Below are 25,294 nucleotides of genomic sequence, written 5' to 3' on the forward strand. Positions count from 1 at the left end.
AGGGTCTTCAGTCTGTCCAACTCATCTAGGTGTGCTCACTCACCAATCAGCTTGATATTGCTTGCCAAGCCAGCCGTTCCGTATTAACAGTTTTGTTGAAGTGCTTTCTCGAGTGCTTAAGCCACTTGCCGAGCGCTCTACAATAAAGTTTTTGTTCTTCCATGAGCGTCGTCTATGTATACAAAAACAAATAAATAAAAAACAAGAAAGACGCCGTGCAGAGCACGATACTTGAAAAATCCACCCCAAATCCCCCCCCCCCCCGCCCCCAGAAGTTGCCATAGAGACTTCAAATTGTCCATTTAATAAAGATTAAAATTGACAATCTTAATCATAGCTCGAGTGAATCGGATGAACATTTCTGATTTTCAAGATTGACCATGAGTTGACCTTTGATCTTTTGACCTCAAAAATAGTTGACTTCCCAACTCAGTGACTCAATCTGCAAATGCTGTTCAACTTTCACGGCAATAAAATAAATAAAAAATGACAATTTTAGAAATTTGACATCAAGATGACCTTTGACCTCAAAATCAATAGGCTTCTCAGTTGTGACGACATATACAACTTGCTAAAGTTTAATGATGATGGGTTTAGAATAGTGACCTGTAGGCAATTGACATACAAACAGACAAACAAATGAAAAATCGGTCAGAGACCGAGGACTTGCCGGAATGTACTTTTTTATCGGCCATTTTGGACAAATATGGCGGCCGAACCACGTGACTGATGACGTCATCATTATTTGTTTTCTAAACTGATTTATTCCTTGATGATGCTCAAGAAATTTCATCTTGATCGGATGAAGCTTTGTACTTGTCGAATTATGACGTCATAATGGAGGGACCTGACCTATGACATCATCATTAACATATTTTATTAGTCCCCTACCGGTGTACACCGGAGGGGACGATAGGTTTGCATGCTGTCCCTCCGTCAGTCAATCCGTCAGTCAGTCCGTCTGTCAGTCTGTCCGTCCGTCCGTCCGTCCGTCCGTCTGTCCGTCTGTCCGTCTGTCTGTCCATCAGTCCGTCAGTCCGTCAGTCCGTCATGCAAAGAACAGTTTTCCGGACTTTTTTTCTAAACGCTTAATGCTAATGATTTCAAACTTGGTACATGGTTTCCTCATGATAAGTTACAGATCAAGTTCGACGACTTCACGACGTTTCGATCATTTTTGACAAAGTTATGGCACTTTGAACTTTGGGCATTCTGATAATTCTGATGATCCTCAACTCAGTGCCATTTTAAGTTTTAATTTCCTTTAAAAAAGATTTTCTCTGCAATAATAGGACTGATTGAGATCAAATTTTCACCGTAGGGGGGACTCGGTCTGAAGAATATTTTAATGGTAATTATGACGTCACAGGACACGTGGTTCGGCCGCCATATTGTTTTTTGTGAAAACACGAAACAACCCTTTTTCTCTGCAACGGCTGAACAGATCGAGGACAAACTTTGCAGGCAGAATTGCATACCCATGACGAACAAAAAAGTCAGCGAGCATGGCGTCATGCGTCACATGGTTTCAGAGTTATGACGTTTTTAAGCATGAACCTTTAAAACCGAGCCGCTCCCTCATTTTTGGTCCAATCGAGGGGAAACTTCACAGATCTGTTCAGCATGTCAGTCTACTGAAATGTCCTTTTGGAATTTGCGATAGGGCACGTGGTTTGGCAGATATCGTTAATTAAACGAATTTTTTTTTTTTTAATGGATATCTCTTGTTTATTCTAGAGTTCTCCTCAAGCCGCACCGCGCGCCCTCAGCCTCGTCTGCGAACATCAAAAGCGCGACACAGTGCGCGCTTTCGGGAGGGGTGGAGCCAAGCCGAGCAACATACATATACACATCGATCATTGATCGTGAACCGGAAAATATAATAAATTACTGATATTTAGTGACTCGAAAGGTTCTGTATCAACAACTTTTTTTGTCGTGCTTCTGCTGACCTGTCTGCAAGGTGTATAAATCGAAGTCCCGAGTGCGAATCACAGGTGAGCCCGTCCTGAGGTAATTAGCGATTGGGAACGATTCAGAACCTGTGGGTAAATAACCCTTGGTAATTTCCCCAACAGTTTTCCGGATGACAGACTGCCGGTAGGGGACATGTATTGCAGCGCAATACTCAGAATGCTTGTTCCCCATGGAGAGTTCTTTACAATGAGCCATGTCTCATTTTTTTTCTATTCAGCACTTTTGGAGATATAGAGGTGAAAAGTTTTTCCGTTTTTCCAAGATGTTGGCCGAACCACGTGAGTGACCGATGACGTCATCATTATTATGTTTTCTCCACAAGTTTATGCCGACATGACGCTCAAGAAATTGCATCTTGATCGGATGAAGCTTTGTACTTGTCGAATTATGACGTCATAATGGAGACACCAATGACATCATCACTAACATAATTTATTCCACATGGAGAGTTCTTTTCAATGAGCCATGTCTCAATTTTTTCTATTCAGCACTTTCGGAGATATAGAGGTGCAAACCTTTTCGCTTTTTCCAAGATGGCGGCCGAACCACTTGACCAATGACGTCATCGTTATTTTTTTTTCTCCACCAGTTTATGCCGTCATGTTGCTCAAGAAATTGCATACTGATTGGATGAAGTTTTGTACTTGTCGAATTATCAAATTATGACATCATAATGGAGGCCTTGGGCCGAGAGAGTTAAAAATTGGGCACAGTCTATTCCAGGGCAAGACAAATATGTGTGCAAAGTTTGGTGATTCTACGTGCAACGGTGTAGACGTAGTACTGCGAACAAACAGACAGACAAACCAACCGATCAACATACTTGCCGGGATCTTTTCCGGCAAGTAATAATTGTGAAATCCCTAAAATATTGTCGTGTGCCTGCATGTGGTGAATACCGCAGGGTGACACAGAGGACCAAACGAGCTTTAACTCCGAGGCGTTTAATTCAATGGTGGACCTTTGTTACACGCGAGGGAAGCAAGCGGGGGAGGAGCCGTAAGCTCATTCACGGATCCCACCGGCAGTCTTCAAACCTGCAATAATTAATTCAACTGACACAGGATTTACAATGTACAAGAAAATGCCGGCTTTATTAACCAAAATGCCGGTAACAAAGAAAATGCAAGGTAAACTAAATTCCTAATTGGAGCACTCCAATACAGACCCGAATGCAGACAAGGGATAAAATAACTGAAAAATAAATATGTGTAGTTTGTGGCACTTAGCTCGAATCGGCTCTTGAATCAAGTCAAAACCCCCTCGCGTCCTTGGCGGGAAACGGCGCTCATTGACGCAAACTAGGCCTCGCTGCGTGTCCGCTCACTCCTGGCTTCGTCGAGAGCGCAGTGAACAGGCCGCGCCCGTTCACTCGTCGTTCTTGCTTCGTCGCTTGGGAAACGTTCGTCGCTTGGGAAACATCATGAACGGTCATGTTCGTCGCTTGGGAAACCGCAGTTCTACCTCCTAACGATCACTATGAAGATGTCAGAACACAACCGTTCGTGATGAAGCTTCCTTGCGCAAGATCAATAGCCACAGTTCAATATGGAATCCAGAACGAGAAGCAGAAAATGTCGGCACATGACAGTTCACCACCAGATCCAGAACCCGAGAGATAAAATGTCCGCCGTCCTAATTATTTTGTACTTGAGGCTCTGACGTCATCCCACGACGTCTCCGTCTCTGGTCCTATCAGTGAGTCCCATCTCACCAGTCCTGTGCCAATCAAATCCCAGACCAATCACTGCTCTTCTAGGTGTGGCCTCACAAACCTGCCTGTCCTGTGTGCTCACCAAGTCAGTGTTATCAGAGATAGTGCTCAATGTCATGTTTCCGATTGGTTTTTATTTAGCGTTATTAATTATGGTGTCGATTACTTGGCTTGTCTATGGTGTGTAGTGCGATGTCATAAGGAACACAGGAAAATATTACAGAGGCAATAATTACATACAGGGGATTAATTTACCCATAATCCCTCACTAATTAACAAACCCCACCCCTATCATGGGGATGGAGATACAAGCTCTTCCACGACATACGGTCTACACAAATTTCGGACTTATTATACATTGAGGTTTCTTCTTCTTCATGACATTCAGAGCACACTAATCTATACACTCTACCTGGCTCTATAGTCCAGTCAAATGGTGCCTTGACCCACCACTAATTGGAAAAGATTGTTTCTGTGTTGGATTATCCTCTGATATACCCCAGGAATACCATATCAAAAATAGAGATAAATGGGAGGGGTGGAAGGGGTCTAAATATTCTAATTTATGTTAATTAGTTCAGAACATCAAAGGAACAAGCTAAACAAGAGGAAATCTTGCATTTGTCTCAAGAATAATCAATTTAATGCTACCCAACTTCATCAATAGTGTTGTTAGAAATGATAGAAACTCAAATTAGGTACCTATTTGGATTATTACCTGATTATGTAATCATAATTATGCTAATTAAGTGTCGCCATTGATGAAAAACCTTCTTTTGAAATAGTGAACCACAAATTATAAGAATGGTGTCAAAACCTGGGTTTTCATGGTCAAGGTGTTCAATGGTACGGGCCAGAACTTCATGAAGTTATTATTATTATGCAAGTTATCCAAATTATGCAAATAAGGCCCTTACCAAGAAACATATTACAATAAAAAGTAATTGCTCACACCAGGTAAGACAAATAGAGGAGACAAACCTATATGTAAGTCTCTACAACACTTGTTTAGCTGTGCGGTCGTTCAGTTATCAATTTCAGCCTCAATAACTTGTGGGTCCATTGAATTAGTGCAACTTGTGCACTCACCACAAGCAAATGTGCATTCAAGACCGTGCCTCCGACAAGTGCATTTCAGAGTGTTGCAGCCAGTTTTACAGTTACAGTGAATAACTTCAAGTAGGTAGTCAGGAGCCAGAGGCAGGTCTGTTTGTTCTGGAATGAAGATGCCATCCTTCGCCTTCCATCCCCAGTCAGTGGCATTTAGTCTGGAACTTTCTCCTTTCCATTCATTGATTTGGTAGAAAACACGTAGGGAGTGGTACTTTGCCGCAGCTGAGGTTGGAGGCAAAACCTGTGCCTGAACCACCTTTGAACACCTGACAACTTTTTCTTTAAACCGCTGGCATCTAAGTGTGTCCAGGCTGTCATTTTCCCCTCCATTATAGAGGCACACAAGTGCATTTTCACCAGCTTCAATAATTTGATTATGCGGGGTATCTGGACCAGCCAAAAAGATTTCTGCGTGCTTCCTGAACTTAGAATTGTTAAGCAGCTTTTTGAAAGCAAGTGGTTTTCCAACCCCAAACAGTCTAGAAGTTGCGTCGTAACCTGAAATGGCATGTGCAAATGGAATGTTTTCGCATGCAGTTTCCTTTAGGATATCCCTCGTCATTTTTGTGTCCCATACTCTGCAGCTATTTGAATTTGACTTTGGTTCTGGTCTGAAATAGATTGCGTTTGGAAGATTCTTTGCGTGACAGCAAAGAAGCACAAGTAAGTCTGTGTCCTCTCCTACTAGAACAGTGTCGACATACTCTGCAGATTTTACTGCAGTCATACCAATCAGCGTATCAGCATCTCCCTTTGCCTGTTGGATGACACATCCTGCTCTCTCCAGTTTCTTACTCAAAATGTTTATGAACCTCCGCTTGTTCACTGTGTTTGACAAAAACTCGTTTTTCTTCAAAGAAATAACAGTTTGCCCAGAAAAGTGTACCTGAGGCCCGTAGCAACCCTTTGTCCTGCGCAAGTGAGTGACATCCTTGGTTTATGGTTCTGCCGAATATCCATCAAATACAATGGTTGGTTTAGAGTACCTGCGAGCTACATAGTCCACGTACAACTGACAAATGTGATCTATTGACTCCTTTCTCGGCCAAGGAATTATTTGTATGAGTGATCCCCCATCAAGCACAAAGTGAAGCTCAGTAGATGGCAAGGAATCTGGCCGCGAGTCTTTCACATATTCCCATATTGCATCAGCGAGGCCGGGTTTGTTGGCTTCTCTGAGGAGGACGGGTGACTCGTACAGAGCTGCTGGGTAGCTGCATAGTTCAAACTTTAGGGCTGCCGAGGGATCATCCTCCTTACTGGCAATAACACTCAGTCTCTGGAAGAGCAGATGTGGCTCAATTTGTATGGTATCGTCTGTAGTAGTCACCAATGTCTTTGCAACGAGGGGAACAACTTGAATTTTTCGCCGAAAAGAAGTCATTAACACTCATTCCAACCATGCCGTCAAGTATTGCCTGGCCTACTTGTTTTGCATTGTCAACATTCACAGAGTTGCTTGCTGTGACACCACTGACTATGCTGCGCAGAGACTTGTCACCACAAAAAAGATCCAACTGCTTCAGTGTCCTGAGCAACTCGAAAGTATCATCCACGTCCTTTTTAAGTCGTGCCTTTGTTACATCCTTATGCTGTTCACTCGTCACATACGTCACCAAATTGATGGCTGAGGATACACAATACCAGTAATGAAAGTAAAAGATCAGCATACTTGACAGATACCTCACCAATAATTGCCAGAAATGCCCAAATGGCATCACATAGGAAGGAATGTCAGCACATGCAGAGGCATGCAGGCATGCATTAGGCTTTACCAAGGTGACTTTTTTAAAGTTCCTAAAAACTCACCTGTACATGCTACAAAGTACCAACATTCATTTTTACTAGTAATTTCTTCATCAAATCAGAATGACAAGGACGAAACAATCAAGAATCATGATTCCAATCAAAACAGTATGGAGGAAGCTCCCTTTGTTTTAATCTTTTAATTACCTGGAGTATAGATGGCACTGCTGTTTGGAGGAGAAATCAATGGGATGCCAAACAGGACAAAATAGGCATACCTAAAACATGCACTGACTATAATAGAAAAAGACGGTTTTTCATTAATGGCAACACTTAATTAGCATAATTATGATTACATAATCAGGTAGTAATCCAAGTAGGTACCTAATTTGAGTTTCTATCATTTCTAACAACACTATTGATGAAGTTGGGTAGCATTAAATTGATTATTCTTGAGACAAATGCAAGATTTCTTCTTGTTTAGCTTGTTCCTTTGATGTTTGGACCTAATTAACATAAATTAGCATATTTAGACCCCTTCCACCCCTCCCTTTCATCTCTATTTTTGACATGGTATTCCTGGGGTATATCAGAGGAGAATCCAACAGAGAAACAATCTTTTCCAATTATGGTGGGTTAGGCTTCTAAATTGACTAATTTGACTGGACTATGAAGGTCAGCATTGTTTACCCCCTACAAACGTAACTATGTTGTTGACCTTTGGCCGATGTTGACCTTTTGGGCAATGTTGACCTCAAAAATAATTGGTGGTTGAATTCAGTGATCTGATATGCAAATCCTCCTCAAATTTCAAGTGAATCGGATGAAAATTGAGAATTTTAGAAATACAGACCAAATTGTTGACCTTTGGCCTATCTTAACCTTTTCAGCTCAAAATCAATATGCTTTTTTCTTATGGCCAACTCTAGCATTTGGTGAAGTTTCATGAAGATCGGTTTAAAATTGTGACGATTGACTTACACAAAGACAAATAGACTGAATTACACACAAGATCAACCAATATACTTGAAAATGTTTGATTTTGCAAATAATAAAAACTTGGTAATGAACACACCAATGAAAATGCTGCGGTGTGTTCATTCACAATCAGCTAGTCACAGTCTTAGTAGATGTACCTAGTCCCTAATGTATCCTTTATTAACTCAGTGTAGCATTGAATGGAGTCCATGTATTAATACATTTTTATGTAGTCGTGTTTTTGGGGCATGATTTGTGTCTAAATATTGTCGCGTGACTACCCTTGGTGAACACCTTAGGGTAGCATGGATGACCAAATGAGCTGTTACTACGAGGCGTTTAGTTCAAATGGCGGAGAATACACGTGGGGAAGCAAGAGGGAGGGGGAGACACCGGAGAGCTTACGTTCACAGGTCCCAACGCAGTCTTCAGCCTGTAATAAATAAACTCAAACAACACGAAAATGTACTGCACAAAAATACCGGCTTTATTAAAGAAATACCGGTAATCAAATAATGCACGATAAAATAAAACTAAATTCCTAAATGGAGCGCTCCCACAACAGACCCAAACACAGACAAAGGTAAAAATAATGTTATCATCTTCAATCTTCTGTTTTCTTCTTCTTCTATATATATATAAAAGAAAGTTTTGTTTGTTTCTTTGTTTGTCTGCACGCGCTAATCTCCTGAACGGTGAAAGATAGGAGGAAACCTCTGAAACAAAAAATGTTGGGACAGGCCCCGGGAAGGTTATAGGCTAGGTGGTGAGGCCGGCCTTGGCGGCCTCGGCCGGGCTGGGCCCATTTTGCAATTAAAAGCTGAGCTGAATTATAGTAGTCAATCTTCTACGGCCACGAGTAAAAGCTGAATTATAGTAGTAAGATCTATGTACAGAGGATTAAATTCATTCAAAAAGAACCCGGGCAACGTTGTGTGCATTCAGCTCGTATAAAATAAATGTGTGTGGTTGGCACTTGGCTTTCTTTGCTCGGATTGAACCCCAGTCACAAGTCGTCCAGGCCCCATGCCCTTACGCGGGGAACGCACACCGGTTGGCGCTAACTCGTGGCTGAAAAAGTCGGCCTCCACCAAACCCTGCTTTCCTAGTTGTGTGTCGTTCTTCCGACCATCCAAACTCCCGATGTTCCCACACCAGAGCGCTCGAAACTCCGGCCGTTCGATGTTGCAGAGGGAATGAACTATCTCGCTGGTGCCGATGCGCGAAACCAGGAACGAAACCAAGAACGAATCCACAAACAATTCGTTCTCCCAGGAGTTGGTGAATGAATCACGAACAAAAGAGAATCAGTCCATGGCACGGCCGAAAGACAATGAACCAAGCCCAGTGAGTGATGCCAAGACGAGGAGACGGCCGGGCAATCCACCATCCAGCCAGGAGAGAGCCGTCCACAATCCAGCAACCGAGAGAGTGATGTTAGGATCACCAGTCGTTTATAATCTATCCCCTGACGTCACCCTCATCCGAATCCAACCAGTTTGTGTCAACTTGCCCGCTCCAGAATGTTCTCGCTGACATCATCCTTCCACCAATCCCCGAGTGCCTCGCACTCCCTCTAACCAATCACTGCTCTTGGGGGCATGGCCCCACGGACCTGCCTGCTTCGATGTTGCTATCCAAGTTGGTGTTATCAGCCATAGCGCTCAATGCCCTGCTTCCGGATAGTTTATTTAATGAGTGCCATTAAATGCACGATTCTAGCTCTACGTGTGGTGTATTGTCAAAAGGAACAAAGGAATAAATTAGAGGCATCAAAACACAGAAGATTAATTTACCCATAATCCCTGAGCTAATTAACATGACCCCACCCCTCGTGATGGGAACGAAGATACACCTTACATGACATCCGGGCTAAAAACCACCTTTAGAGGCCATTTTTCCCCGCAAGCGGGGGTTGGCCTTTTTCGGGAACTGCGGTTGTTGTTGTTTTTCGGTCCCCTTTTTGAAGCAATGTTTTACGGCCGGATGCCCTTCCTGACGCCAACCCTTTTTGCCGCCTTTAACGACAAGCAGGGAATTACCAGTGAACTGGTACTCAATTTGCCGACCTCGCAAGGATGACAGGCTGAGTCAACCCCCCTGGCGTTAATTCAGCGATTGACCGGGATTCGAACCTAGGATCCTAGGATCCTAAGTCGGCACCCTAGCCGCTAGCCCAACATCAGGTTAGCTAAGCAAGTACTTATTACATGCTGGTTCTTTTTCTTCGCGACACATGGAGCATGCTAATTTAGGCATATCTAACTGGTTCTAAGGTAATCATTGTCTACCCCCTACAAACGTAACGATATTTTTGTGCCCAGGGCCCCAAAAAATGTTAATACGCCTTTGTGTACAGTAGCATTTGTGTACAATGTACAGTATCAGTTGCTACAGTGTACAGTATGAGTTGCTACAATGCAGAGCAACCTGCTTTCTGATGCTTTAAAAGGCAGTGTATATTCAGAAATGGTGTTTGATAGGGCGGCATTAAAATGGAAATGTTGAAAGAAAAAAATTAACTTGCACTCTTTAATAAATAGCACCGCAAAACTGGCGTAACCCCTCAGCCCATGCATGGTGAAAGGAAGCATTGATGATAATTTGTTATTTGAAGCGAAGTTGTATACCGAGTAGGATTTTACAGTAAAGAAAGTTTCGCCCAGGAACCCATGAACCCATTTCGTGCCCATGAACCTTCCTCTACTCAACCCCAACACACACTGCAAAAATGGATTTAATCGGACAAGCTGTTCTGCTAGAAATTGACGGAAACCAATTTCAAGTTGGCTGGTGGCCATATTGAAAATCGCAGCGCGCCCATTTTCGAAAAGAACCTTCCTCGACTCAACCCCAACACACACTGCAAATGGATTTAATCGGACAAGCCGTTCTGCTTGAAATCGACGGAAACCAATTTCAAGTTGGCTGCCGTGGTGGCCATATTGAAAATCGCAGCATGCCCATGAACCTTCCTCGACTCAACCCCAACACACACTGCAAAAATGAATTTAATCGGACAAGCCGTTCTGCTCGAAATTGACGGAAACCAATTTCAAGATGGCTGCCGTGGCGGCCATATGGAAAATCGCAGCATGCCCATTTTCGAAAGGCACCTTCCTCTACTCAACCCCAACACACACTGCAAACATGGATTTAATCGGACAAGCCGTTCTGCTCAAAATTGACGGAAACCAATTTCAAGATGGCTACCATGGCGGCCATATTGAAAATTGCAGTGTGCCCATTTTCGAAAGGAACCTTCCTGGACCCAACCCCAACACACACTGCAAAAATGGATTTCATCGGACAACCCATTCTGCTCGAAATTTTCGAAAGGCACCTTCCTCTACTCAACCCCAAAGCACACTGCAAAAATGGATTTAATCGGACAAGCCGTTATGCTCGAAATTGATGGAAACCAATTTCAAGATGGCTGCCGTGGCGGCCATATTCAAAATCGCAGCACGCCCATTTTCGAAAGGAACCTTCCTCTACTCAACACCAACACACACTGCAAAAAAGGATTTAATCGGACAAGCCGTTCTGCTCGAAATTGACGGAAGCCAAAAGTTGACGGACGCCCGGATGGCTGCCGTGGCGGCCATATTGAAAATCGCAGCGTGCCCATTTTCGAAAGGAACCTTCCTCTACTCAACCCCAACACACACTGCTAAAACGGATTTAATCGGACAAACCGTTCTCCTTGAAATTGACGGAAACCAAAAGTTGATGCCCGCCCGGACGACGCCCGTGACGGCAATTAAATACCCCTTAGCCCAATTTGGGCTGAGGGGTGAAAATCGTGCGAATTAATTATTGAAATATCAGCTGCTTTTTTGTTCTTATCCTTTTCTCACCTGTGTTGCAAGTAGACTGTATAGTGACCTGCTTTGTGATGCTTTAATAGGCGGTGTATATTCGGAAATGGTGTTTGATAGGGCAATATTAAAATGGAAATGTTGAAAGAAAAACTATTGAATATAGCAAGCGTTTGCTGAATCTAATCGATATGAGAAACGGGATTGAATGAGGCTCGGCATTAATAGATGTGAAGAATATGATGGAGGAAGAGGTTTTTTTGTTTTAATGTAAATGAGTACGAGTTGTATGATATGGATTCGTGGAGATTCATGGAGATTTGGAATCAGTGTGGTGGATAAAACATTTTTGGAGGGAGAGGGATAAGTGGTTGTTTATTATTATTATTATTATTATTATTATTTTTGTATACAAGATCGAGGCTCGTGAAAGAGCCAACATTAATCACACAAAAAGTCAAACCGACAAATAAAACACAAAATAAGGGGAGCGGTAGACAAGATGGGGAGAGAGGAGGAAGGCCACAAACACAACATTTGAGAGCAGGGACATCGGGAGAAATGTGGGAGGGAGAGAGCTTGGGAGGAGGTGGGAGAGGTATAAAACATAGGGACTGCAAGGACTTCCAGGAAAGAAGTTGGAATTTCAAAAAAGTGTATCTGGGGTGAATTACCGGGGGTAGAAAAGATCAAGGTTTTGGATGGGGGAAGATAAGAGATGGTGGTGAACAGCTGTTTTGAAGACCTGGAGGGAGGAGTGTGATTGAAGTGAGTGTGGGAGTTTGTTCCAGAGGCGGGAGAAAAGAGGCATGAAAGAGTGAAGGTGAGCAGAGAGCCGAGATTTCGGCAGTTTAACCATCAGAGGGTGGCTGGCAGATCTTGTGCGACCTGTAGGAATATTTGGGGGACAGAGCACAGAGAGAGCTGGGGGAGCAAGGCCGGAGAGGAGTCGGTAGAAGACAGAAAGACCACCAACCTGCCTGCAGTGAGTGAGTGAAAGGCCCGCGGAGATAGCTTCATCGCGGGAGATTCCAATGATTCTGAAAGCTTTGGTTTCAACAGCGTGAAGCCGAGCTATGTGTGAGGCAGCACCGGCCCATAGGGGAGAACAGTATTCCATTGAGTTGTGGATGAAAGCCTTGTATGTGGTGAGGAGCTCAGGTGTGCCAAGGAAGGACTTCGCACGACGGAGGATGCCCAGTCGGCGACTGCCTTTGGAGGCCAGCTTGGAAATGTGGTTTTCCCAACAAAGATCATGGCAGATATTGAGACCCAAAAGCTTGAGCGACAGAACTTCTTGGAGAGGATTGTTGAGAAAGTAAATGGGAGGGTTTTCCAGTCGGTCTTTTCGGAGAGACATAGTAAGAGTGTGATATTTGTCAGGATTGAAAGACATGTTCCACTTGTTTGACCAGTCTGTGATTTTGTCCAGGTCTGCAGAGAGTGAGGAGGCTGCAGGCTGCCGATCTGAGGGATGAGGAATGGGGCGGGAGAGAGTGGAGTCATCAGCAAAGAGATAGAGAGGATTTTCCAGAGAGTCGGAGAGATCATTGATGAAGACCAGAAAAAGCACAGGGCCCAAAACACTACCTTGGGGAACTCCAGCCAGAACACGAAAGGGCGATGAGAGAAATCCATTCAGGGCCACACATTGACTACGACCAGAGAGGAAGTCCGCAAGACAAGCGTGGAGATTTCCATGGATACCACAGGAGGAGAGTTTGGTGAGCAGAGCTGGGTGCCAGACCGTATCGAAGGCACGTGATATGTCGAGCGAGACAGCACTGATTTCCTGTTTGGCATTGAGGACCTCCATCCATTGTTGAGACAGCAGAAGCAATATGTCCCGAGTAGAATGACCTGGTCTGAATCCAAATTGATGATCAGAGATCAAGCCATTTGAGAAGAGGAAGGATTTGATATCCGAAGCAATGATGGATTCCATGACTTTGCTGATAATTGGGAGCAGGCTGATTGGTCTGTAGATGCAAGGATCTGTTTTTGCATCTTTTTGTGTAAAGCGGTAATGTTTGCTGATTTCCAAGATGCTGGCAAATGACCTTGAGCAAAAGAGAGGGTGAAAAGAACAGAGAGAGGGTGAGATAGAGTGGCAGAACAGGCTTTTAGGACCCGTGGGCTGATGCCGTCTGGTCCAGTTGCAGAATCAGAGTCGAGGTTTGACAAAAACTTCTCCACCTTGTCAGGAGAGAAGGACACAGAGTCCAGGAGCAGTTGGGTTCGACTGGGCAAGGTGGTGTGGATTTATAAATGATATATGAGGCAAGTTATTGCCAAAACAGTTAAATTATATTTCGATTTAAGACTTTATGTGTGCAGTTTGAGCAAGGGAATGAAGATGGAACCAAGACGGCAATCGATCATCTGTGGAATAACCTTGTGACCTCTAAGGATGTGAACAGAGGTAGAATGTTGACTTAGTTCGGACTGTGGATAAGAGTTAATTATTTCAGATCGAATAGGTCAGAGAGGATTGACCTTTATCGGTTGGAACAATGGCCGCCTCTCCGGCCCTATGTGATAGACATCTAGGGTAAAGCTACATAATGAAGACCAGATGTCAGAATGGCGCCGGGGAGGCTGGGGAAGACGGCGTCTTGGGCAATTCCATGGTGACCCTAGACCTCTGGCTTACAAGATCAACGGAGACGGGGCTTGATATATAACGAACATCGTGCAAAGCAAGAGAGAGAATTTGTGTGGACGTCCACTGTATGGGTGTGTTAATGAAGTGTATGTGCTGTGTTCTGTTTTTTTAGCAAGTCTTAAATAAATTGCCTTCAAGAACGTGATTCTCTCTGTCTCAGTCATCTCATTGAGTGAGTAGAAAATAATCCACGTCAGTGGGAACAGAGAGAGATGCGTTTGGGACAAGATTTTGAGGCAAACACAGAGTTGAGGTATTCGGCTTTGTCATGTGCGGTGTCAACTGTGTAGCCATTTGAGGTGAGGGAGGGGATGGAGGGGGAACAAACACCAGAAACGGATTTGACCAGATGCCACCAGGATTTGGAGGAAGGAGACAGGTTTGAGAGTTCAATCTTGAGTGTGGAGAGATAGTGCTTCCTGGCCCTCCTGAGGGTAGACACACACTTGTTCCGGGCTTGGTGGAAGGAACTGAGATTTCCTTCAGTTGGATTTGCCTTCCAAGAGGCAAAGGCAAGTTGTTTCAGGGCAACTGCCTCACCACAAGATTCAGTGTACCATGGATGGGAGGAAGGGTAAAACAACTGAAGACGAAATGGGATAAATTGCATGAGAGAGGGTGTATTTGCAGTTTGCTTTGTAAGAATTCCAAACCCCGAAATATGGGAATATACCCCTGCTTTGGAAGAATTAATTATGTTTACTTCCTGAGAGTGGTTTCATTAAAATCCGATCTCAAGTTAACAAATAATGATTCCTGGAAAATCCTGCTCTCCGTGCAGGGATAACCAACACCACATGTTGACATTTGCAGTTTTGACACAAAAAACTTTTTTTTAAATTTATCACAAACACTCCCAGGAGTTACTGAATCCACCATAGTTGGATTTATTGAAATCCTTTAATCCGTTCTCATGTTACAACACGACAAACAAACGGACAGACACAGCTCCTTTTATAATAAGGCTAGCAGAAGTACCCGGCATTGCCAGGCGGGGGAGGGGAGGGGGAGCGGGAAGGGGAAGGGAGGGGAACGGGGGGGAGGGGAGGAGAGGGGAGAAGAGGGGGGAGGGGGAGAAGAGGGGGGAGGGGGAGGGGGAGGGGTAAGGGGGAGGGGATGGGGAGGGGATGGGGAGGGGGAGCGGGAGCGGGAGGGGGAAGGGGAAGGGGTATGGGGGAAAGGAAGGGGTAGGGGGGAAAGGGAGGGGGAGGGGGGAAGGGAGGGGGAGGGGAGGAGGAGGGGAGGGGAGTGGAGCGGAAAGGGGAGGGGAGTGGAGGGGAAAGGGGAGGGGAGTGGAGGGGAAAGGGGAGGGGAGTGGAGGGGAAAGGGGAGGGGGAGGGGGGAAGGGGAGAGGGTAGGGTGGAGGGGGAAGGGAGGGGGAAGGGGAGGGGGGAAGGGTAGGGGGAGGGGGGAGGGGAAGGGGGAGGGGGGAGGTGGAGGGGGAGGGAGGGGGGAGGGAAGGGGAGGGAAGGGGAGGGGAGGGGAGGGATATAGATGGTTACTGGCAATTGATCACATCCACAAATGATGCAATCCACACAATTTATGTACTTTACATAACGTTAATAGGAATACATGGCCGTGTAGATGGGAAATACAGTTTGTTTGAAATAAATCACAAATATCAGATGAAAGTTTTTAAAATTTAGAACTATTCTCACTCAGAGTTAAACATCACCGCAATATTACGCGGTTGCTTCAACGTTTTCTATGAATTATATGTCATCATTGTGATTTTTTTTGGATTTTTTTTTTTTGAAATGAGAATTTTATATTTTAAAAAACGGCAAAAAAGCATCAGAACAGCTGTGAAAAAGCATCAAAACAGCAGTGAAAAAGCATCAGAACAGCAGTGAAAAAGCATCAAAACAGCAATGTAAAAGCATCAAAACAGCAGTAAAAAGCATCAAAAACAGCAACAATTGTCCGGTGATTTTTCAATCACCGCAGCTAAATGTGTCGGAGTAATTAACTATTTTCCTTCGTGCCTTTTTTTGTGTTTTTTTTTATACACATAAATACATAAAATCACATAAAATACACATAAAAATCAGATCAGAATCAGAATCAGAATCGATATTCTCACAATCATCACAACACACCAGACACGTAGTTAATTACGCAGTGCTTCCTTGTAAACAATGTTCTTTGTCTTTCCTTGTTCGGATAGGATGTATAGATTGTTCTCTTGTCCTACCCGACTACATCCTTCGTATAGTTGGCCATGGGAGAAGCACGGGGAATCAAGATTCAGTCCGACCACCTTGAGAGATTGTCCTTGCGCCTTGTTGATGGTCATGGCAAAGCTGAGCCGTACGGGGAATTGGAGCCTTTTGAACTCGAATGGCAGATCAGATGGTATGATTGGTATCCTCTGAATGAAGACCTGTTCCCCGCTATAGTTTCCCGTAAGTATGTTGGCCTCAATTACGTGAGGCATCAACTTTTTGATAGCCAGTCGTGTGCCGTTGCACAGTTTTGGAGGATCGATATTTCTCAGGAGCATGATTGAAGCACCTTCCTTTAGATGGAGTATGTGGGGAGGCACACCCAGAGGCTGTAGCAAATTGAGGAACTCTACCGGGTAATGGACAGTCTCGTGGTCGTTTTGGATTGAGTCGACAGATCGGTAAGTTCTTAGATCCCCAGGAATAGTCTGCAGAAGATCCAAATTGATTTTGTCCACTGCATCATTCTTTGGGGCTAGAATTGCCCTTTCACAGAGCCAGGAGTGATTTCGGTAGTTGGCGGGGATGTTGGGGAAGACGTTCGCCTTGAGTTCATCAGCCGTGGTGACATTGTTGCTGCATGGTACGATGTCCAGTCCATCTTAAGGGCACGTCTCCAAATCTCCGTTTCCGATCTGTAACAGCTTCGCTGAAAAGGCGCCTGCGGCTACATCTCCATGAAGGGTGACACGCATGTTTGTGCTGAGTTTCAACTTCGTCACTTTTGACCACAGAGGAGATGCCTTCTGTCTCTGACTTCTGTCTTCTGTCTGACTTCTGTCTGTCTTCTGTCTTCTGTTCTTCTTCTGGATCTTCTGTCTCTCGCTGTCTGGCCCTCGCCAGACGTTGTTGATTGGCGTTTAGACGTGCCTCTGTCTCATCTTCTGTCTCTTGCTGTCTGAATCTAGAGACACGTTCTTGATTGGCTTGTCGATGGTGAAAAGTATCTTCATCGGTTTCATGGAGTCTCCGATCAGCGATTTTCCTTGCTCGGGAGGTTGAACGCGACAAATTTATTTTCTTCGGTGCCATTGCCTTTATCACAGTCAGTCTTCCAGTCACTCACTTGTAGACAAATTCAATTTTTTTCACTTTTACGTTTACATGTGGTAACAAACGACGCAAATGCAAGATTGCAACTCTGCGTCGTGTCATGGGTGTGGCCAACGTGGCCTCAGCTCCCAGGTGATTGGCTAACTCGAGCTCGAGCCATAATGCGCTACGTTATGGCAAAAAATATGGATCAAAAGATGAAAGAAAAAAAAACCCTATGTGGTGTGAATGGCAATGTTCCTCGCTGAAATGTGAAAAAACGCAATCGCTTTTCGCTCTGAATTACGTGCGAACGCATAACTGTGAGTTTATGGCGGCAAGGATGGAACATCACGTGATCGCTCTGAGTGAATCAGTGCGCTGCTCTGCCACAGGCTCAGATTCCGTGTATAATATTCCTCGCTGAAAAAAAATATGGATCTAAAGATGAAAGAAAAAAAAACCTATGTGGTGTGAATGGCAATGTTCCTTGCTGAAATGTGAAAAAAACGCAATCGCTTTTTGCTCTGAATTACGTGCGAACGCGTAACTGTGAGTTTATGGCGGCACGGATGGAACATCACGTGATCGCTCTGAGCAAATCAGCGTGCTGCTCTGCCACTGGCTCAGAGTCCGTGTATAATATTCCTCGCTGAAATGCGCTGAGGTAAATATGAATAAAAAATATGGATCTCGTCAAATATTTTTAGGTAGGCCATGTTCTTCCCAGGCTCAATGGCCATGTCTATGCCAAATATCATGCACGTGAGCCTCTCCGTTTAGGAGTCTATCGGTAACATTACACACACACAAACTGTGTTTTTTATATATAGATATCATCGTTAATCATATAAGGCTTTTCATTTTCAATACATAATTTTTGTTTATCAAGATTGATTTGATTAACATATACCCCTGTTGACTTCACTACTCATTTATGTGTTAAACTAGAGAGATTCCACTGTGTCGCCGATATGCCTCCGCATAGTTCCTGCTCGTGACAACGGGTAGCTGCCCTTGTTGACTGTCCTAAAAATAAACACGTTTGATTTAAATCCATTCAGTTGTTCTCAAGTATCACATTTTTACTAGACATATCGGCCTTCAAGCTAATATGGCTGCGAAACTACGTGACGTATGACATTTTAAAAAATGGACACTCTGCATATTGTTAGGAATTTTGGGGTAGGGGCATATATAGATTTAGGTAGATCTGCATAGGTAGGTGCTCCGATGATCATGGGTAGTAAGAACCATCTCGATGTAAATAAGTAGAGGACCTGTCTAGCCCGTTTGTTCGGATTAAGGTGTATCTTCGTCCCCATTACGAGGAATGGGGCATGTTAAATAGTTGCAGGGATTATGCTAATTCCCACGTGTGTGAAACCTGTGATCATTCCATTTGTCCCGTATGGCAATGCACTCGTATACATTAGTTAGGCCCAATAGCGCACCACATTAATTAAATTCCCCCACCGCCACAATGACTTAAGGACGAACAGACAGCAAGCAGCCGCGCAGTGTTACACCATGGCAATGAAACATCAATCAGGGAGGCTGAAGCCACGCCCACCGCGCGATGGATTGACACCAACGGTTTTATGGGCAGATGACATAACTGGTAGGGAGGGCCAATCGGCATGCAGCTGAAGCCCAGGGACAATAAGGAGCCAGGTGATTGGCCAAGGGTGATTAATAAAAGTGGAAAGAAGCCGACATTTTCTCTCTCTTGTTCTGGATGCGATAGCCAATGGTCGGAGACCGACATTTGCGCTCTCTCTCATCCCTGCTCGTTGGAGACCTGAGTGCCTGGACCTCGTTCTTGCCCTCACAATTCCTCTGTCCCGACCTCTTGCCCTTACGCTTTCCTTCACCTCGACCTTCTCTCCTCCCTGACCCGAAAGTTGGGTGCATCGCAGCTTCATGCCGAATTCGGGAGGGGATTGCACGGCTGGTGAAGCGGGTTGCACACCCGCTCGCTCGCTTGGCGCGAGAGGTTTTATCGGGGCCTGGTGAACGGGAGCGCATTGAGGCCTTTATTCCCGCTGACCGGAGCTGAGTCGGATGACGCGTTCGAGTCAAACGATCCCTGACACTGCCACACAGAGATAAGCTTACACCACACGACGCGGTTCCTTTTGTAAATTCTCCTTTGCGTTGTTTTAGAAGTCGGGTGTGGGGATGTCCCGATTTAGGAATCATAGTTATTTAACCGGCGCCTTGTATTTCATTGTTATTGACATCCATGGCAATAAAGCCTTATTTATTTTCAATGTACATAAAATCTGGTTCGTGTGAGTTTATTTCCTACAGGATCGGAGCTGCCGGCGAGATTGTGTCAGCTAAAAGCTTCCCGCTCCTTCTTCCTTCCTTCCTTCCTTCCTTCCACCCGCGCATATATAGTTAAATCCGCCATTGATCGTCGCTTCATTAACACTCGTTTCCATCCGTGATTTCCTGGTCTTCACCGAGGGCAATCACACGACAATATGTATGGGTAGGGGATCACATTTGTGAAGTTTCCTTCTGATTGGTTAAGGTTCATTTTTCTATCCAAGATGGCTGCCAAACCACGTGATTTACGATGTCAACATTTTCAATCTTTATGCAGCAATGGTGTTAGATGACATTTGTAGAGTTTCGTATTGATAGGGTAAGCATTTCTGAGATATAATTATTTCATATTTTCCTTCAATCCAATATGACTGCCACATAATGTGACCAATGATGTTTTCATGCTCAAATTTTAATCGCCATCCCTAGTCTATGGCACACATCAAGTTTTTAGTCGATCGCTTTGGTGGTTTGGGAGATGTTTTTTTTTTTTAAGGTTTTAGGTTACATCCCATATGGCTACCAAACCATGTGACATATGATGTCATAAATTATATATATATTTCAATACAAATGGGTCATAGATAATGTGCATGCAATTTCAGATTTTTAGGATAAGGCATTTGATTAAAACATTTATGGCTGGTATACCACTTCACAGATGATGTCATCATTATCATGCTTTTGTTCCCATTGGGAGCACTTGACAATATGTCAAGTTTCAAAAAATTTAATCCAGTGGTTTCCGAGAAATATCTTTTTCATTATTTGCATTTAATCCAAGAGAACTCAGGTCAATATTTTCCTTTTGAGAACTCAGGTCAAATGCATCGATTATATACTGAAACGCAAAAGAAACTTACCACCTTTGAAACCTTTAAATATCAACAATAACACTGCGTGTAGTAAATGTGTGAACTTATTTGTGGACAATAGTGTCCTCACTGTCAGACAAAACGGTCACGGATGGTCACTTGAACCTTCAATGGTCACTTCATAGCACAGCTGTTGAACAGCCGTTTTGACTGTCAGTGATTAGCCAAGGGGTACGGGATGATTTTAATGAGCTGCACGTGATGTCTTGATATTGGCTTTAAAAAGGCCAGTGCAAAATGGGCATTTCAATCAACATGCCACGATTGTCAAGGGATCAACGGCAGCATGCCCTCGGCATGCTGCAAGGCGGACTGAGCTACCGTGAGGTGGCACGTCGCCTTGGCTGTTCACACCAGACGATATCGGCCCTGGTGGACAGAGACACCCTCCACAACTCTGCAGATGACAGACCTCGATCAGGGAGGCCAAGAGTCACCACTGCAAGGCAGGACAGGCAGATGGTCCAAAGTCACCTGCGGGATCGATTCCGTCCAGCATCCCGCACTGCGGCAGAAACTCCGGGGCGTGCAAACCCACGGATCTCCAATGATACTGCACAAAGACGACTTCATGACTGTGGTCTGACTGCCAGAAGACCATACAGAGGCCCCGTGATGACGGCTGCCCATCGCCGCAACCGACAGAGATGGTGCCAGCAGCATCAGCGGTGGACCTTGGCACAGTGGAACGAGGTCGCTTTCAGCGATGAGTCAAGGTTCTGTGTGGACAGTCCTGATGGGCGTGAGCGTGTCTGGAGAAGAACTGGCGAGCGATATGCCGATTGTTGCGTGCGTCAGGCCAACAGGTGGGGTGGCCCAGGTGTGATGGTGTGGGCCGCCATATCAGGCCGGTACAGGACGCCACTGGTGGTTGTGGATGGGAATCTTAACGCCCAGCGGTATGTGGATAACATCCTGCGACCTCATCTGCTGCCATTCCTGCTAGACCACCCAGAACTGAGAACCTTTCAGCATGACAACGCTCGTCCCCATGCTGCTCGCTTTACCACTGCATTTCTCCAAGGCGAGAACATCAACACCATGCAGTGGCCTGCGCTCTCCCCTGATCTGAATCCCATAGAGCACCTGTGGGATGAGCTTGGGAGACGCGTAGTTGGCAGGGCCAGGACACGGGCAGAGCTGCTTCAGACATTGAGGACTGAGTGGGACAGAATCCAGCAGCAATCCATCCAAAGACTGGTAGGCAGTATACGCCGACGATGCACTGCCTGTATCCAAAACAATGGTGGCCACACATGCTATTGAAAGGGGACTGACATTGCACCCTGTGCTGTTCTGTACTGTAGAACAAACTGATGAGATGGTGTATCTTGGTCAAAAACTTGACATGTCATCAATAAAATGCCAATGTTTCAATTAGCAATTGTTGGTTTGTTTTATTTTGAACTGTTACAATTTTATTACATTTCAAACAAGTGGTAAGTTTCTTTTGCGTTTCAGTATATATCGGCTTTTAAACGCAACCAGATCCAAAAATGGGATTTTATTACCGTTAATTTCACAAACCTTTTGGTAAGACTTGTAGGCTTCGGCATAATGGTTTTTTTCCAATCTATCTCGTGGATAAAATGAACCATCCAGGGAAACCCGAGGTTGTTTCAACATGGCATTATTACTCATCGGATTTATTATCCCCCCGATGGATTTAGTCCGAAACGGGGGCTTATGGATTTGGTCTCGTCTGTCCGTCCATGTGTCCATAACCGTATCTCGGAGATGTATGCACCAATTTTGTTGAAACTTGGCACAAAGACAATACAGTATACATATGCACATCATTTTGTTTAGCAACGCGATCATAGATGGCTGACTGATGGCCTTTAACTCCATACAGCAAAATTACTAAAACCATGGTGGGGGCTATGACATTTTATGCCTTTTTCTTCTTGTTCTTATCAGTAACACTATCTTCACCTGGTTTATTAAAAAGAGCCATAGGTATCGTGGCTTTCCTTCAAGAACACCCAAATTCCACGTGTAAGTGTTTTGTTTCAGTTTAACGTGTTGACATCGCCTCTTCAGGTATGATACTTTTAGCAGTTCCTTAAATTAAGCCTTCCATTCAACATCTCTTCTGTCTTTAGATTAGGAGTATATTCACTAATATACCAAGTCATTTCAACAATACCAAATTTCTTCTGAGCAGCGAAAGCATTACCAACCCCAAAAAGCAATATATTTTTCATTATCATTCCTAAGTAGTTGAAATCTAAGTTTATGTCCAGACACAACCAAATATACCCCGAAGGGGTACTGCTACGGTAAAACTATTGTCTGCTTTTGTTTCATCGTTATATATTGCCTTCCTTTGACTATAACCAGGGTCTGTGTTTGTTCGCGTTGACATATCAGGAATAAAACCTTCAACAGACCCCTTACCCATTCTATCACTAAACGAATATAGTGTGAATTTCATCATTTCAGATGTAGCAGAGACATAATCAACCGCTTCAACCTCTTGTGTTCCAATATACAGGCGGACACTATCAAACATTTTCCAGAAGAAATCATTTACGAGTGTAGCATTAGTATTATTCGCAGCCTTAGTGAATTTAAATTTACACAGCAAGAAACTATCAGCTAGATTCAAGTAAGTTTGTTGATTATTTATTTCAAAACTTTTAGTTCCGTTTGAATTCCAAGCTGTTCCTGTTATTGCATTTACCTTAAAATAGTCTTCCTTTTTAGTGGAGTTTGAAATGATAATCGTATCATCCAAATCACAGATACTATCAATTGCTTCCATACTTGTATTTATTAGCCAGTCCTTTGTGCAGCAGGAGATGGTGTTTTGCAATCACTTCTGTGTATCTGTGTGTGTCTCGTTGGTTGTTATCTCCATTTGCGGGTTACAGCAGGTGGATCTGAGTCCTCCCAGTACCCAACGTACTGGTATCAGGACAACCAGAACATGCAAGTTCAGCCAAGACAAGAAATTTGAATGAGAGCAGTCGATGCAGTTAAAGAACCAGAACATCCAAGTCCAGCCAAGAAAGTTGAATGAGAGCAGTCGATGCAGTTAAAGAACCAGAACATCCAAGTCCAGCCAAACCAAGCTGAAATAGAACGGCACATCAGTCGAGAGAATACATCCACCTGGTTGGCCATATCACTCAATGGTGAAGAATCACTTTAAAAATTCTACTGGCTGGATCTGTATCTTCACCAAAATTGGAATGCGGGGAGAGCATGTGCCTAGACATGGTGTTGCAGATGTAGTGGACGGAAATATATCTGAACTTCTTGCCCATTCCAAACGACACCCACAATTTATCTGCACCAATCTCAGTGAAGAAAGGGATCTCCAGACCAATGATGTCAATGTCGTTTGCAATTAACAGTAAGCGCTTGTGATGGTGGTGAACAGCTGTTTTAATGACCTGGAGGGAGGAGTGGGATTGAAGAGAGTGAGGGAGTTTGTTCCAGAGGCGGGAGAAAAGAGGAATGAAGGAGTGAAGGTGAGCAGAGAGTCTTGATTTTGGCAGTTTAACAATAAGAGGGTTGCAGGCAGATCTTGTGCGACCTGTAGGAATATTTGAGGGACAGAGCCCAGAGAGAGCTGGGGGTGCAAGGCCGGAGAGGAGTCGGTAGAAGACAGAAAGACCACCAACCTGCCTGCGGTGAGTAAGTGAAAGGCCCTCAGAGATAGCTTCATCGCGGGAGATTCCAATGATTCTGAACGCTTTGGTTTCAACAGCGTGAAGCCGAGCTAGGTGTGAGGCAGGAGCACTGGCCCAGAGGGGGGAACAGTATTCCATTGAGCTGCGGATGAAAGCCTTGTATGTGGTGAGGAGCTCAGGTGTGCCAAGGAAGGACTTCGCACGACGGAGGATGCCCAGTTGGCGACTGGTTTTGGAGGCCAGATTTGAAATGTGGTTTTCCCAGGAAAGATCATGGCAGATAGTGAGACCCAAAAGCTTGAGTGACAGAACTTCTTGGAGAGGATTATTCAGAAAGTGGATGGGAGGGTTGTCCAGTCAGTCTTTTCGGAGAGACATCGTAAGAGTGTGAGATTTGTCAGGATTGAAAGACATGTTCCACTTGTTTGCCCAGTCTGTGATTTTGTCCAGGTCTGCAGAGAGTAAGGAGGCTGCAGACTGCCGATCTGAGGGATGAGGAATGGAGCGGCAGAGAGTTGAGTGGTTGATCTCAAAATGTGCGCCATTGAAGGAATGGTGATGTTGATAGACTCGACATTCATGACTCTTAAATTTCTTGACCTGATTCTTAATTCTTAACCTCTTAACTTTAATAACAACTAGCAGAGTTACCCGGCGTTGCCTGGAAAATAAATAGTCAGTCACGCAATTTAGTTTAGTGGGCTTTTCATAGTCAGAGGAAGCCACACCCCTTGAGCACGCCCTGCTGCCATGGCCCTTGGGGACGCCCCTAGTCTAACTTTGATGTGCCCACGTTTTTTGTTGTGAAGTTATCCTCGATGGACCCTCTCTTCCCTCTCTAAGTCACTTCCTTAGGCTGTCCATGAGGCACAACCGTACAAACAGACGTTCACATTTATATGTATAGATAAAAGGATCGTGTGGCACTGAGAGGTCATGACCTTGACCTTCTGGACTTGACCTTGACATGGAGACAAAGGGAGGCATTTATGTTAGCATAGCATGATCTGATCTAACATGCAATACTTCTAACACAAGATAAATAGATCCAAGGCCACTTTTATTGGCAACAGCGTGATGATGACCTTGATCATCATCTTGTGATCTTGACCTTGGATGATGATGTAAACCTCTCCAATAGATTGGGCATACCCAAAACTGTCATGATGC

At 44.4% G+C, this 25,294-nt stretch overlaps 1 protein-coding gene across 5 annotated transcripts in view; it reads right to left on the reverse strand.

Annotated features, from left to right (window-relative positions):
- The window catches only part of LOC137422108 (palmitoyltransferase ZDHHC3), a 203,976-nt gene that overhangs the window by 121,703 nt on the left and 56,979 nt on the right, over positions 1-25,294 (reverse strand). The window lies entirely within an intron of this gene.

The sequence above is a fragment of the Myxine glutinosa genome, chromosome 2, assembly GCF_964187855.1.
Source record: "Myxine glutinosa chromosome 2, kmMyxGlut1.1, whole genome shotgun sequence".
Taxonomy (NCBI): domain Eukaryota; kingdom Metazoa; phylum Chordata; class Myxini; order Myxiniformes; family Myxinidae; genus Myxine; species Myxine glutinosa.